General features: G+C 41.6%; 1 protein-coding gene and 1 pseudogene across 1 annotated transcript in view; one reads left to right on the top strand and one right to left on the bottom strand.

The window, feature by feature from the left end:
- Nucleotides 1-15,551, top strand: part of MYO3B (myosin IIIB) — a 502,779-nt gene that overhangs the window by 446,281 nt on the left and 40,947 nt on the right. The gene's annotated exons all lie outside the window — the stretch shown is intronic.
- On the bottom strand, nt 7,243-7,853 carry LOC115893251 (annotated as a pseudogene).

Here is a 15,551-nt window from a genome sequence, read left to right as displayed (position 1 = left end):
CTGTGCCACAAGCTAAGACTTACCCTTTGTGTGCAAATCCCAATCCCATCTGTATTTCAGTCACCACCTCCTCCTTGCAGCCTTTCCTACCTTGCTTTTCTCTGGTTGTTCCAATCTGCCCAATGAGTGTGCACTCTTTCCCAGCACAGAAACACACCCTTGTTGCTGTCACTTTCCTCTCTACTTTCCTGAAGGCAGCAACTACCAAGTACAGCAGGTAATCATTAAATCCTCATTGGCTGCTCTTGACCCAGCTGAATTTGTGGTGTGAAGAGGACCTAAAGACCGTGTCGTGCCCCAGGCTTCTGAGAAAGAACCTGTGCAGGAGAGGCATATAGACATGGGCTCCGGAGCCTGATGATCACATCTGGCTCTGACATTGATGAGCCATGGGATCTCAGGCAAGGAAGTTACTTACCCTCCCCAAACCTGAGTTTTGATTTCTGTAAAATAGGAACAGTAACCATCATTTTGCAGGGTTGTGGTGAGGAGTAAAGATAGTACATACCAATCACACCAGGTAGGGGGTGCTCCAAAAATGATAGTTCTTGCACTACTGCCTTAACTAAAGAAGCCAGATGATTGATGGGAATCTTGTGGCCTCTGGAGACATGAGTTGTCTGGTGTAGCCTTAGATGAGGAAGACCGAATTATGAGGTAGAAGCCATTATTAGCCTTATGTCTTTGCCCCTCTTTTCCTTGTTTACTGTTATTCTCTAAGTGCTTGTTTTTGTTTTTGTTTTATGAAACAGGGTCTCACTCTGTTACTCGGGCATGAACATGGCTCACTGCAGCCTGGAACCCCCAGATGCAAGCAATCCTCCCACTTCAGCCTCCTGAGTAGCTAGAAGCAGGCACACGCACTGCCACGACTGGCTAATTTTTGTATTTTTTGTAGGGATGGGGTCTTGTCATGTTGCCCAGGCTAGTCTTGAATACCTGGGCTCAAGCAGTCGTCCTGCCTTGGCCTCCCAAGGTGCTGGGATTATAGGCGTGAGCCACCATGCCTGGCTTCTGAGTGCTTTAAGGGTATTCCCAGCTATCCAAGGTCCCCCAGCTCCAAAGAGCATGCCATCTGTGCCTTCGTAGGCTTCCCTTCTCACTGTTATTCCAACCAACCTTTCCCCTTGCTCAGCTAGCCTAATGAATGAATGAGGCTTCTGTGGTTGCGGTTGCTAAGGAATCCACCCTCCCAAATGTGGCTGTATCTTAGTGAGGACCTTTTAAAGTCAAAATACCTGAATCCAGGTGTTTCCAACATTTTCACCATCTATTACACCTTTTATTATTCTCTCTCTTGTTGATGCTGTATTTCGAAATGGATGTCTTCTCCCAAGGGTAGGATTTGTTTAATAAAATTAATTTTCCCACTTTATTAATTATAGGAATGGTTACCATTAGGGCTTGCCCAAGAGCATGATACAGTCAGTGTTACCACACAGAGTAAGTTAATTTCTGGCCAAAAGGAAAAAAAATTTTGAAGTACTAATTAACCTGTTTGTGATTCTGGCTGGGTTTGTCGTAATACTGCAAATAATTCAAGTCCCATCACAACCTTTCTGAGGGGCACCCCTACCTGAACTCCCCCTAAAGCTGTCACTTCAGGTAGAGGTCCTGGAGAGGACTGGCCCATGAGGCCCTTACCTGGTAGGTGGTCCCTCTTTGACTGTTACCATTTCCAGCCCCTCTGCTTTCTCCTCACCAGAGCTGGCTTTTACCTGAGTTCATCTGGGCCTCAGAGTACAACGTAAATTGTGCAGAACGATGTTTCTAACTGTTCCACATACCTACACATTACCACGCAGTCATAATTGGACTTGATTTGGCCATGAAATTCCTTAATTCTGACTACATGTTTTCTCCCACTCATAAGGTTTATAGGGGGAAGAACAACTCATTTAAATAGGCATATCTTCCTCTGTTCTTTTTCCATCCTCTGCCCCCAAAGCACCACTACCCTACAAACCTCCCACTGCCCCCCAGGGCCTAGAGAAGGCCCTTTAAGGGGATAAGAAATGATGCATTTTGTAGGAAGCAACCTCCAAGCTGAGTTAGGTGAAAGAAGCCATTGTTCTTAACAGGCATAGTCACCAGCCACAGGCCTGTAAAATAAGCTTAGATTCCTTCAGAAAAGGAGTCTCTTTGAGCAGCCTAGCCCCTTCTAACTAGGTGTACTATCTTCACCTCTTCTTGACACTCATGAAGTTGGTTTTCTGTCTACACATTTCTCTGCTTAGGCAAGAAAATATGACTGGGGTGGAGAATCTCCATTTCAGGAGTATAGTGCCAGAATTCTGGGCTGTCCAACGTTTACCTTGCCTTACTCACAGCATCCCTGTCTTCCTTGGGAAATCTCACTGTCTAGGTGGGAAGTAGGCTCCATGTTGTCTCTCTCTCACTACAGAGCCACCATGGAACAAAACCTTGAAAGAGGCCCTGCCTCAAGAGCAGCCTGGCCAACATGGTGAAACCTCAGCTCTACTAAAATACAAATAAAATTAGCCGGGCACGGTGGCTCACCTGTAATCCCAGCTACTCAGGAGGCCGAGGCAGGAGAATCGCTTGAGCCCGGGAGGCAGAGGTTGCAGTAAGCCGAGATTGTGCCACTGCACTCCAGCTTGGGTGACAGAGGGAGACTCTGTCTCAAAAGAAAAAAAAAAAAAAGAGGCCCTGCCAAGCTGGTGCTCCTCCCAGACTCTTCAGCCAACCAAGCAAGGAGATGTGGAGGTTGGAGAACAACAGCAGCAAGGCCTGTTTCTATTGCCTGGCCCTCCAGAGTATCCCTGGATCCTGCCTATTGTCCACACTGGGTTCTCTACCCTCTTATCAATTCTATGAGTCCCTGACTTCCTTCCAGTGAATTTCCTTTTTGCATAAGGTGGCCTCAATTGTTCTCACCCTGTCTAGTGGCTAGGGAAAAAAAGAAAAGACGGTCTCAGTTTCTGATGACTACAATCATGAACCCTAACTGATTGTGGTGTTATCCTCAAGGTGAATGAATCTTCTGGACAAGTAGATATAATAATATCTATTATTAGTGTCTCTGTTGCCAACATTTCTGGCTCTGTGTTTTGCTGTTTATTGCTCACTTAACTAAAAAGCTTCACATTCTAATACAATGAATTGGAATAAGACGGCTAGAGAAATCAGGACAATATCAGAGTAGGGAACAAACAATTCTAAAAGGGTCTAGTTGTGCAACCTATTTCTCAACATAGCACCTAAACATCATAATTATAGCATTTGGGGACAGCTAAAATGATTGATTTTCCAGAAAATATCTGTTGTTTAATTACAGGATCATATGGGTCTTTTGGCAACCAACAGATGCCAAAACAGACTTTAAGCACCATCTTGAGAAACTTGTGATTTGCTTAGTGTGCTTTTAATTTAAAGCATATGGTTTCACATTCAACTGCAGTGTCCAAAATGAAGACATTAGCAATGAATCACTCTATTGGAGAAAATGCAGTGCTCGCAGACCAGGTCTTTTGGTCTGTGTACTCAAATGGTTCTGTTTAGAGGCATAAACACAAAGCAGCTCTGCCTGCTTCAGCCGGCTGTTCCTAGGATTCATGAGACATCAAAGGGCCTCACGAACGAATTCCCCTGCAATGCACAGTGCTTGGCACCATGGCCTGCCTCCATCTGAATAAACAGAGTGCAGTTTGGTCACTGGAAACTAGGATTAGAATGATCAGAAGGCCGAAAAGATCATTTATTTTGTGGCAACTTTTCCTTTTTGATTCTCTCAGCCTTCCAGCTTAGTCTGACACTTCAGGCCCTTGGGGAATCCAGCTATCCTGTGTGGAAATTCAGAACTGCAGCCTTTATACTAAGAACCACGCTATGGCTACAGGCCACAGACCTGAGTCCATTGGGACCACATGTGGTCTACCTGCTGGTGAGGGATGGCAGTAAGGACACAGAGTGTAGTTGTAAGGATGTGGGCTCTGGACTTACATGGCCCAAATTTATATCAACAAGCCATTTCCAAGTTATGTGAACTTAGGTAAAGGAGTCCTGGGCTTCAGTTTCAGAATCTATAAAATGATAATAACAGTACAAATCTTTCAGAGTTGTTACAGGAATTAAATGAAATTACCTATGTCCAGAGCTAAGCTAAGAATCTAGTACATAGAAAGCTATAAAAATATAGTTAACCATTATTGTCATTATTGTTACAATTATTATTAGAAATGGGTCCTGCCTCTTTGCCTCAAGTCCTTTCATGCCTCTGCTTAAATTCAATGCATATTTAATGAAGTGCCTACTGCAGGTCCGGTCCGGTGTGTTAGATGCTTTTACGTACTTCTCAGAGTGCTGTATGGCTTGAAAAATCGCTTTTGTATTTCTCTGTTCATTTTCTTCAGTGTTTCCACCCATCCTGTCTTCATTTCACCCTACAGGACATTCTCCCTCACTCCTCATTGTGTTCTTAGTCATTCTCTATCTCTGCACCACACAGTAGTAAGGACTACATCAAGCTAAAGCATAGAATACTATTAGTACTGGTAGCACCCATTTGACTATACTCCAGGCAGTTACATCAAAGGAGAGGCATTTCAGAAGGTGTATCCAATTTGTTTTATTTTCCAAAGTGAGCTCTGGGTAGAAAATCTGTTACTCCCAAAGATTTGCAGTAGCTCTTTACATATTAGGCACAGTAATCTGTTGTCAAATATAGCTGTTCCAAGTATTTTTTTTCTATTTGTTATCGCTTGTTTGCTTTTACTGTTAAAAGGGTTTTTTTTTTTTTTTTTTTTTTTTTTTTTTTTTTTTTTTTTTGCCTGTAATCCCGTAATCCCAGCACTTTGGGAGGCTGAGGCAGGCGGATCATTTGAGGTCAGGAGTTTGCGACGAGCCTGGTCAACATCGTGAAACCCCGTCTCTACTAAAAATACAAAAAATTAGCCAGGCATGGTGGCAGGCACCTGTAATCCCAGCTACTTGCGAGGCAGAGGCAGGAGAATTGCTTGAACCTGGGAGGCGGAGGTTGCTCCAACCTTGGCGACAGAGTGAAACTCCAGCCCAGGAAAAAAAAAAAAAAAGGTTTTTTTGATGTACTCAGCTCAATATTTTAGAGTGCTCACCCTTAGCCTCATGCTTAGAAAAATCTATCCCACCCTGTGATTACATATTCACCCATATTTGCTTTTATCACTTTTCAAATTTTTTTAATATTTAGATTTAATACAAATATCCTTAAAATGTTTATCTTTAAACTGTCTAGGGTTTATCTAGCAAAAATTATTAACTTCGTAAATCAGCCATGATTGTTGATTATTTTCCCTTCCTGGAGATATTGCCTTGCTTCTTACGGCAGTGATGGCTCTGGGAAGGCAGTAATGAAGGAATGCAGAAATGGTCCACTGGATATGGTCCACAGAAATGGTCCAATGGTCCAGCAGAGAACTCCGAAGATAAGCCCTTCCTTGTTTTTTTTTTAAATTATTATTATTAGTTTATTAGTTTATTAGTATCATCTAGGACTCAGATGTTCGTATTCCTCCTGAAATTACATAAACAAATGCAAATGGAAATAATCCAAGTCAAAATTATATAACAAAACAACACTCCATCACAAAAGCATGTAAAATTATAAGAACGTGGCCAGGCGTGGTGGCTCACGCCTGTAATCCCAGCACTTTGGGAGGCCGAGGCGGGTGGATCACCAGGTCAGGAGATTGAGACCATCCTGGCTAACAAGGTGAAACCCCATCTCTACTAAAAAAATACAAAAAATTAGCTGGGCATGGTGGCAGGCGCCTGTAGTCCCAGCTACTCGGGAGGCTGAGGCAGGAGAATGGCGTGAACCCAGGAGGCAGAGCTTGCAGTGAGCCGAGATCGTGCCACTACACTCCAGCCTGGACGACAGAGTGACACTCCATCTCAAAAAAAAAAAAAATTATAAGAACGCTACTTTAAAATACTGGCACTTGAAGAAAACGATAATCTCGAAAACCACAAAATTGCCAAATTGTTCCCTAAACTGCTAAGCAGATCAACATGACTAATGAATGAGTTTGGGTTTTGTAAACAAAAATCATTCAAATAGATTGAATAATTCATACTGAAATGCAAAGTTTAAGTGCCTTCCTCCTATCTACTTGGATTTATAAAGGGGCAAACCGTAATATAGGAAATGTATACCCTATTTTAAAAGCTGGCCCAATTAATTAAAAATACTTTTAATGGAAAGTCTAATTTCCTGGGCAGTCCATATTTAGATAAATGAGAAAAGACATCTATAGCCAGCATTTTCATAGTCTTCACTGAGACTAATGTCAACCAAAAATTTAATTTGGCGGTCTTGTATTTTAAGCTCACGCTTTTGGGGATACATTCTCAGGTCTTCTTTAATATGAGAACTGCAAAATATCACTGCCATTACCTGGTAATAGGAGTTAAAGAATAGAGTCTTCATGTAAAGGATAGAGCATCCTTTTCTGTTAGTCCTTCAAGGACAGACTTTCAAAATGTTTCCTCTAATAATCCCATGCTGTGAGTAGATTGATTACTCTTCAGTTTGTAAATATAAGTGGGCTACGTGAAATTTCTTAACTGATCAAGATTTTGGATTTTCAGTTATGGATGAAAACTATCTCAACTTAACCTTACCCCCATTATGATATGCAGGGTGTGTAGACAAAAGCTTGTTACCAGCTAACTATATGAAAGGATAAACACGGTAATAATTCATGTGATTCAAAATGGGCAAAAGCAAAAGACTAGCTTCCCCTCAAGAAGGAAAATTTCAGACCTATGAGAAGGACAATACTAATGAAAAAAAATGTATTTAGTTAGAAGCATCCAGAATGTCAACAAAACAGCTGCCGCTTTTTTTATTTTTTTTGCAATTACAAAGTGGTATTCAGTTAACAGAACAACAATTATTTCATATAAGCTGCATCAGAGACAACTAAAGATAAAAAACTATCATCCCCATAGATAACTAATTTGTGCTATGCACCAACAAGAACCTGCTTTAGATTTCCATGCCAGTTTACAACCCCCAAACTGCATTAGGCAAGGTTAGTGGCTATTGAAAGTATCACCAGGGCAGGGCTCTCTAAAGACACATTTGGTAGTGTGTTAACTATACAAAAAAAGACACTGGACAGTGTAAAAGCAAATCTTCCACAGGCTTACATTTTCATTTTTTTTCTTTAAAAGGAGTGAGCTGTGTACAGGGGGGTTAAATGCTTTATGGACAAGGAAGAAAACTAGGCTAGAACCAAGTTATTCATCATCTTCTTCTTCATCTTCCTCCTCATCATCCTCTTCATCTTCCTCATCTTCCTTCTTTTTCTTGCTTTTTTCAGCCTTGACGACTCCCTCTTTTGCTGCATCAGGCTTTCCTGTAGCTTGATATGCAGCAGTATCCTTTTCATATTTTTGCTTCAGCTTGGCAGGCTTCTTCTCACAAGGCTGCTTATCATTTGCAGCAGTGTTATTCCACATCTCTCCCAGTTTCTTCCCAACATCACCAATGGACAGGCCAGGATATTCTCCTTTGATTTCTGGGTGATAGAGCAGAACAGGAAAAAGGCTGAAGGAGGCCTCTTGGGTGCATTGGGATCCTCTAACTTCTTTTTTGTCTCCCCTTTAGGAGGGATAGAGGTTTTCATTTCTCTTTCATAATGGGCCTTGTCCACCTTTGCCATAGCTTCAAATTTTCCTTTCTCTTTAGCAGATGTAGTCTTCCACCTCTCTGAGCACTTCTTAGAAAACTCTGAGAAGTTGACTGAGGCATCTGGGTGCTGCTTCTTACGCTCCTCCCGACAAGTTTGCACAAAAAATGCATATGATGACATTTTGCCTCTCTGCTTGTTAGGGTCTCCTTTGCCCATGTTGAGTTATTTTTCCTCAGCGAGGCGTAGAGTCGCCCAGTGCCCATCTGGCTCTCACTTGCCCTAGCACTGTCTCTATGGAGCTCAATGTACTGCAGTGGCTGTGAGAGTGGGAGCCAGGCACAGCCTCCTCACACTGTCCGCTCTGTAACATTACCCTTCCTTGTTTTTATATAGTTTAATGATTTGTAGCGATATACTGTAATAACTTAGCCTTTTAATTTGGGTTTTCTGCTGCACTTATAACAACGTTTTGAATACAGAGTGCATCACTGTTAATTAATAGGATTTATCTTCTCAAGTGTGCTAGGGCAGGAAAAAAAGCTAAATTCACTCTTAGGTCCTTTTCACTTTTTGCTTCTGCTGTTCCCACTCCAGCCAAGGCTTTCGTCACCTCGGTTGGACTATTATAATGTCTTTTTTGATTCTCTTCTTTCTCTCTCTCCTCTAAATTATTCTGCATGCCACTGCCAATTACTATATGTCATCCTCCTGATCAGAAGATCCAATGTCTCCCCAGAGCCCATGGGATAAAAGACAAAATCTTTAAGAATGACTTCCGCCAGGCGCAGTGGCTCACGCCTGTAATCCCAACAGTTTAGGAGGCTGAGGCGGGTGGATCACCTGAGGTTGCGAGTTTGAGACCAGCCTGACTAACATGGAGAAACCCTGTCTCTACTAAAAATACAAAATACAAGATTAGCCGGGCGTGGTGGTGCATGCCTGTAATCCCAGCTACTTGGGAGGCTGAGGCAGGAGAATCACTTGAACCTGGGAGGCAGAGGTTGTGGTGAGCCAAGATCACGCCATTGCACTCCAGCCTGGGCAACAAGAGCGAACCTCTGTCCACACACACACACACACAAAGACTTCCAAACCTTCACAATCAAACATTATTTTCCTAAAATCTCTACTTCCCTGCCGCTGAAATCAGTGGTGATAATAGGGGAAGGCCTGTGGGCACCTTAAGCACCCTGAGAATACATTACTTAGGTCCATGAAACCCACCCCCCCATACAAGTATTAGTATTGTTTGAAATTGAAAGTATTAATTGCCCATATAAGTGTGAAAGAAAGCATCTTTAGGAAACATTGCTATTTTGAAAAAAATCTAGTAGCATATTATCCAAGAAAATACAAAATACAACTGGGCACGGTGGCTCATGCCTGTAATCCTAGCACTTTGGGAGGCCGAGGCGGGTGGATCACCTGAGGTCAGGAGTTTGACACCAGCCTGACCAACATGGAGAAACCCCGTCTCTACTAAAAATACAAAACTAGCCAGGTGTGGTGGCACATGCCTGTAATCACAGCTACTTAGGGAGGCTGATGCAGGAGAATCACTTGAACCCAGGAGGCGGAGGTTGCGGTGAGCCGAGATCGTGCCATTGCACTCCAGCCTGGGCAACAAGAGTGAAACTCCATCTCAAAAAAAACAGAAAATACAAAATACTATGCATTTGCTATATAAGCCATTTGATAGCCCATAGAATATTTCTTTTATTCTAAAAGATTGTTTCTCTAAACATCTTAAAACTTTCATATTTTTTCTCTTCTCATTATTCTGATGGCATAGATTAGTGTCGCTGATATCCGCAGATTTCATAGATGAAAGAGTCACGCAAACATCAGCCACCTTTTCTTACCACAAAATAGGAAAACAGTAGTTATTCCCAGTGCAACTGTCTTTGGGATTTAGGATGACAGTTGTCTACTTCATATTGGGTAAAGGTTTTGTGTGCTTTTAGGCAAAGGTTTTGTGTAATCATTCAAGAAAATTTTTGGTTTCGTTTTTAAAATGCTTAGAAAAACATAAATATTCATCAATAGAAACTTGTTAACATAATGGTACATCCATAAAATGGAATACTATGGAACCATGAATAAGAATGACATAGCTATATCATCATGGACCACATAACAATGTTGTGATCAATAATGAACCACATATAGGATGGTGGCCCCATAAGATTATAATACCATATTTTTGCTGTACCTTTTCTAAGTTTACGTATGTTTAGATACACAATTTTTTACCACTGTGTTATAATTACCTACAGTATTGAGTACGGGAACATGCTATACAGGTTTTTAGCCTAAGAGCAACAGGTTATACCATATAGCTTAGGTATCTAATAGACTATACCATCTATGTTTGTGTAAGTACACTATAGGTTATTCCAACGAAGACAAAATTGTCTAATGGCACATTTCTCAGAACATATCCTTGTTGTTAAGTGATGCTTGACTTTATGCAAAAGCCTCCATGTTATATTGAAATATGAGAAAAGCAAGGCACAGAGTGTGTAAATGTGCTCACATTTGAGGGTTTTGTTTTTATTTTTATTTTTGCTTTACAGGCAGGAGATGTAGCCTTAGAATTTTATGTATATAGAATAGTTCACACAAGATAGCAATGGCAACAGTTTCCTCTGGAGCAAGGGCTAGGGTTCTGGGGAGGACTTATTTATTCATCATCTTTTGTGCTATTTAACTTTTTTTCTATACCTAAAGTGTGTGAATTTTTTCAATTAAAACTGTTAATTAAACATTTTAAAAATAAAATGTATAATGAAATTTTACCCTCATTTGATGACCCTTAAGCTAAGAGGGAAGTGAACTATATCAACAGATACAGAAATCAGCTAGGTCAGCACTTTTGAGTTAGAGAGGAACAATAATTCTTTCTGAAACAGAAGAACATTCTTCAGTGACTGCATATCATTCAGAATTTAAGCAACAAAAAAAGACAAAGCAGGGATAGAAAAGCTGTAATAATTAAAGCAACCCAAACAATTTCCTTCCAGATATGTGGGAAAAGAAAGTAGGGCCAGGCATGGTGGCTCATGCCTGTAATCCCAGCACTTTGGGAGGCCCAGGCGGGTGGATCACGAGGTCAGGAGATCGAGACCATCCTGGCTAACACAGTGAAACCCGTCTCTACTAAAAATACAAAAAATTAGCCGGGCATGGTGGTGGGCGCCTGTAGTCCCAGCTACTCAGGAGGCTGAGGCAGGAGAATGGCGTGAACCCAGAAGGTGGAGCTTGCAGTGAGCCGAGATCACGCTACTGCACTCCAGTCTGGGAGACACAGCGAGACTCTGTCTCAAAAAAAAAAAAAAAAAAAGAAAAGAAAAAAGAAAAGAAAGTAGAAGAGAAGGTGACCCTTAAGGAACATGGTATTCCAGAAAGAGGCCACACAATGCAGTTGCGCACATGTATAGCAAGTTAGCTAGTTCTCAAGTCTCCATTTTTGCTGATGGTAGAAAACAATCTAGTAGCTTCCAGGTAAACTCAATCACTTACAGGATTTTTCATAGTCTCTCTTTAAAATAAATACTCAGTTAATTTAGGCTTCTCCTCCCTCACCCTTCTTCTCTTATCCCCTTCTTAGCCAAATTTTAAAACATTTTTTACTATACCTGTTATCTGTATTTCCCCCTAGAGAACACTTTGGGTCCTATCGCTGTCCTGAAACACATTATCAGGTTGCCAAAGACCTCCAGGTTGCCAGATTCAGAGGGTCTTCTCTGTCGTTTTCTCATTCTGCCTCTCAGCAGGATTTGACAAGGCTGACCCATGGTTTTCTTAAACCACTCTCTTCTCAGCTTCTGTGAAGACTCACCCTTCTGGCTTTCCCCCAGCCTCATGGCTGCTTTGTTTCCTCTCAAACCTCTAAATGCCAGAGTTCCTCAGGCATCAGAGACCTTTTCTCTTCTCCCTTCACATTTATTCTCCAAGCCTGAAATTCCACTGATGTGTTGACGATGCCCCAGTTCATATGTCCAGCCCAGATTGTTTCTCTGGATTTCAGACACACACAGAGCTTCCTACTTGATATCTCCACTCAAATGTTTCCAGGGTATCCCATGCTTAGCGTGTCCAGAACTGAACTCTTGATCCCCTCATGTCTCGAAAACCTTAATCCTCCCTTGGTATTTCCTGTTTTAGTAAGTGGCATCATGTTTGGCCAGGTGCGGTGGCTCATGCCTGCAACCCCAGCACTTTGGGAGGCAAGAGGGGGCGGATCACCTGAGGTCAGGAGTTCAAAACCAGCCTGGACAACATGGTAAAACCCCATCTCTACTAAAAATACAAAAAAAAAAAAAAGAAAAAAGAATAGTCAGGCGTGGTGGCAGGCACCTGTAATCCCAGCTACTCAGGAGGCTGAGGCAGGAGAATCACTCGAACCCGGGAGGCAGAGGTTGTAGTGAGCTAAAATCATGCTACTGCACTCTAGCCTGGGCGACAGAGTGAAACTCCATCTAAAAAAAAAAAGGAGGCACCAATGTCCACCCAAACATCCAAGCCAGAAGCCTGGAAGCCATTCTTGATGGTCTCTCCTTTCCCTCATTTTCCACATCTAGTGCATCAACAAATTCTGTTTTGACCTTCTGCATACATCTTGATTTTGTCCGTTTCTCTTCCTCTTCACTGCCACAACCCTGGTCCAGATAACCATCGTCTCTGACCTGTAGTAGCCTCCTCACTGGTCCCCTCACTTCCCCTCTTGTGTCATTACATATATGGGCCTCCCACCAGAGACAGCGATCAGATCTTCATGTTTTCTTTCTTCGCATTTTCCTTCCATAGCTTCCCATTGACTTTAAAAAAAAAATTCAAACTCCCTCCCTGGCCATCAAAGCTCTGTATGACCTGTCCATACTCCATTTCTTCAGCTTTACCTCACATCATGATCCCCTTCCTCACTACAGTCCAGCTGCACTGGGCAGATCTGATCTGCCTCCAGGACGTGGAGATGGCATCTGCATTATGCTGTCCCCTCAGCCTGGAACACTCTTCTCATTCTTCAGACCTCAACCATCAACTCTTCAGAGAGGCCATCACCCACCACCATATCCTTGAGTTCCTTTTCCCCTGTAATTTTGACTTAAAACAACCTATTTGTTTCCTCGCCTGCAATTATTGTTTATAGTGGAACTTCATCACTAGAATGAATGAAATCTCCATGAAGTTATCAGTCATGTCTGTCTTGCCCACCTAATACATTCCTAGAAAGTGACACATGGAGGACATTCAATCAATGATGAGTATTGCTGTGGATTTAGGAATGCATAAATATTTGCAACATTTTCTCTAACTCTGCTATGATGTTACTTATAAAAATAAAACACAGGCCGAGCGCAGTGGCTCATGCCTGTAATCCCAGCACTTTGGGAGACCAAAGTGGGTGGATCACCTGAGGTCAGGAGTTCGAGACCAGCCTGACCAACATGGAGAAAGCCTGTCTCTACTGAAAATACAAAATTAACTGGGCGTGGTGGTGCATGCCTGTAATTCCAGCTACTTGGGAGGCTGAGGCAGGAGAATCACTTGAGCCCGGGAGGTGGAGGTTGCTGTGAGCCCAGATCATGCCATTGCACTCCAGCCTGGGCAAAAAGAGCGAAACTCTATCTCAAAAAATAAAATAAAACAAAATAAAATACAAGTAATAAACATGCTCTTCTCTTAATAATTATAGTCTGGGAGTAAAAGCATTCATAAGTAGAAATTTATATTCCTATTTTTCTCAGTTATAATAAGTCAAATTGCATGAGATTGTTGCTTTTAGATAGTTTGTTACTACCAAACAACAATTTCAAAAGGTACAAATTCACATATTTAGTTTAAGCTGTTGTATCAGTTGGGATAGACTAGATTATGATGCAGAAATAAAGAATTCCCACAACTTAGTGGCTTACAACCACAAAGGTTTCTTTCGCACTTGTGCTATGCTGCGTGGGTCGGCTGCGGCTCTGCTCTGTGTCCTCTTCACTCCAGAACCCAAGCTGACACAGCAGTTTTCACCTAGATCATCCTGGGGGTTATGGCAGAGACTTGGCAAACCACACTCTAGTTTCTATCTACAAATGCACATACCCTTTTGGCCCACATTTCACTGGCCAAAGGAAGTGACACAACCATTCCTGAATTGAGCAGGGTAGTGAAGTGAATCTTTCTGCTGGGAGAGGCACTTCAGGGGTAGGAACACAAATATTTAGTGTAAAAGTAATATAGTCTATCCCAGTTAGTCTGAGCAGCTACTGTTTTCACCTGGTAGTAGCTAGCTACATTTTAGTTATTAATATACATCCTAGCAGTAAATAGGACTAGGCTTATGCTATTTAGCCTATTCATAAATGCAATATTATATGGTAAAAATACCTAATTAGTGTTCTGACCTGTGCTTAGCATTTTATAATAATGTAGGTTGCTTTTATTTAGTAGAAGCTCTAGGTAAAGGAACAAAGCTTGTAGAAATCAGGAATTCTAAAGAATAACAGAAATCCCTCTGCTTTGCTTGTTGATTTGAAAGATATGTTTTGTGAAGGAGAAGTAATATAATTAGGGGTCACTGACTTTTGATGTTCTGTTTTAAATTTGTACACATTTAAGTATACCTATAGACAAAATCCAGAAATGCTTATGAAGTTGCCTGAAATTTGGGGACAGGTACACTTCTGGAGGTTTCCTATTCTAAGTTAATCCCATGATGTAAAGAATAGTTACAGGCGAGGCAGAGGTTGCAGTGAGCTGAGATCGGGCCACTGCACTCCAGCCTGGGTGACAGCGTGAGACTCCATCTCAAAAAACAGAAAAGAAAAAAGAAGAGTTACAGACATCAGAATGGTTTGGGAGCATATGGATTCTGGGGTAATTTTATTACTTACTTGCTATGTACCTTCTCTTTCTACAAGATACAGATATTTATAATATGTAAGTGCCACAGACTTCTGAGTATAGTTCATGGGCAACGAAAGAACTGATAATCAATTAATAGACATTAAAAGGATCGTACTTTGTAAGCATTACTTTGACTTCCCAGTGGGATTATACAAGATTGAAGGATCCAAAAGTCAACCAAGAGAAGTTCCCATTAATGATGAAAAGCATTTCTCTTATCCTCTCCTTTGCTTCTCCAGAGGTGGTACTTCAGATTCTTGTTACCGTTTAAATGTCCTTTGCGTAGATGCGCTCAGAAAGACATCACCCAATAGGAAAAATACATGTAAGTTTGCTCATGGTCCCAGTATGCTTCACCTGGCTTATTCAAGTCCAGAGAGAGAGACAGAGCGAGCGAGAGAGAGAGTGAGAGAGAGAGAGAGGGAGAGAAAGTGTGTGTGTGTGTGTGTGTGTGTGTTTCAGCACTTGCAGCCTCTCATGAAATTAACCATTGATCTAAAAGTCAGAGATGCAAATCCAGAGAAACCTGGAAGCATTCCAGGGCCCACAATATAAAGTTAATTACCTAAGGAAAACTACAAGAAAGACTTTTGTTTTCCACCAAAATCTCCTCCCCAGGCTGTTAGCTATGTCGTACATGGGCCCAATCGATACATTAGCGCTTGAGAACCAAAGTCCCTTGGAATAAATTAATCTGTCAGGGAAAGCAATAAACAAAGAACAAATTAACATGTTTTAAGACATTGCTTAAATTTTCATAAATATAGACCTTGAGACGGGATGATGAGTTCCCAGGAGCCAAAGCTAATATTTGGTTGTAATTAAGAGTTGCTCTTTCATGTTTCTTCTGATGTAGGTGGGAAATCACCCACGTGCTTGCTGAGTTCCTTGCCCATACTTCTTCACAAATGCCACTGTTTACTTCATTAATGAGCAGTGGGTGCCTCACACATTATACTGGCATACTTAGCTTGTTTCACCTCTAGCTAACATTAACATAATGGAAAACTATAC

Source organism: Rhinopithecus roxellana, chromosome 14 (assembly GCF_007565055.1).
Source record: "Rhinopithecus roxellana isolate Shanxi Qingling chromosome 14, ASM756505v1, whole genome shotgun sequence".
Classification (NCBI taxonomy): Eukaryota; Metazoa; Chordata; class Mammalia; order Primates; family Cercopithecidae; genus Rhinopithecus; species Rhinopithecus roxellana.
This window is presented reverse-complemented; position numbering and strand designations above follow the sequence as displayed.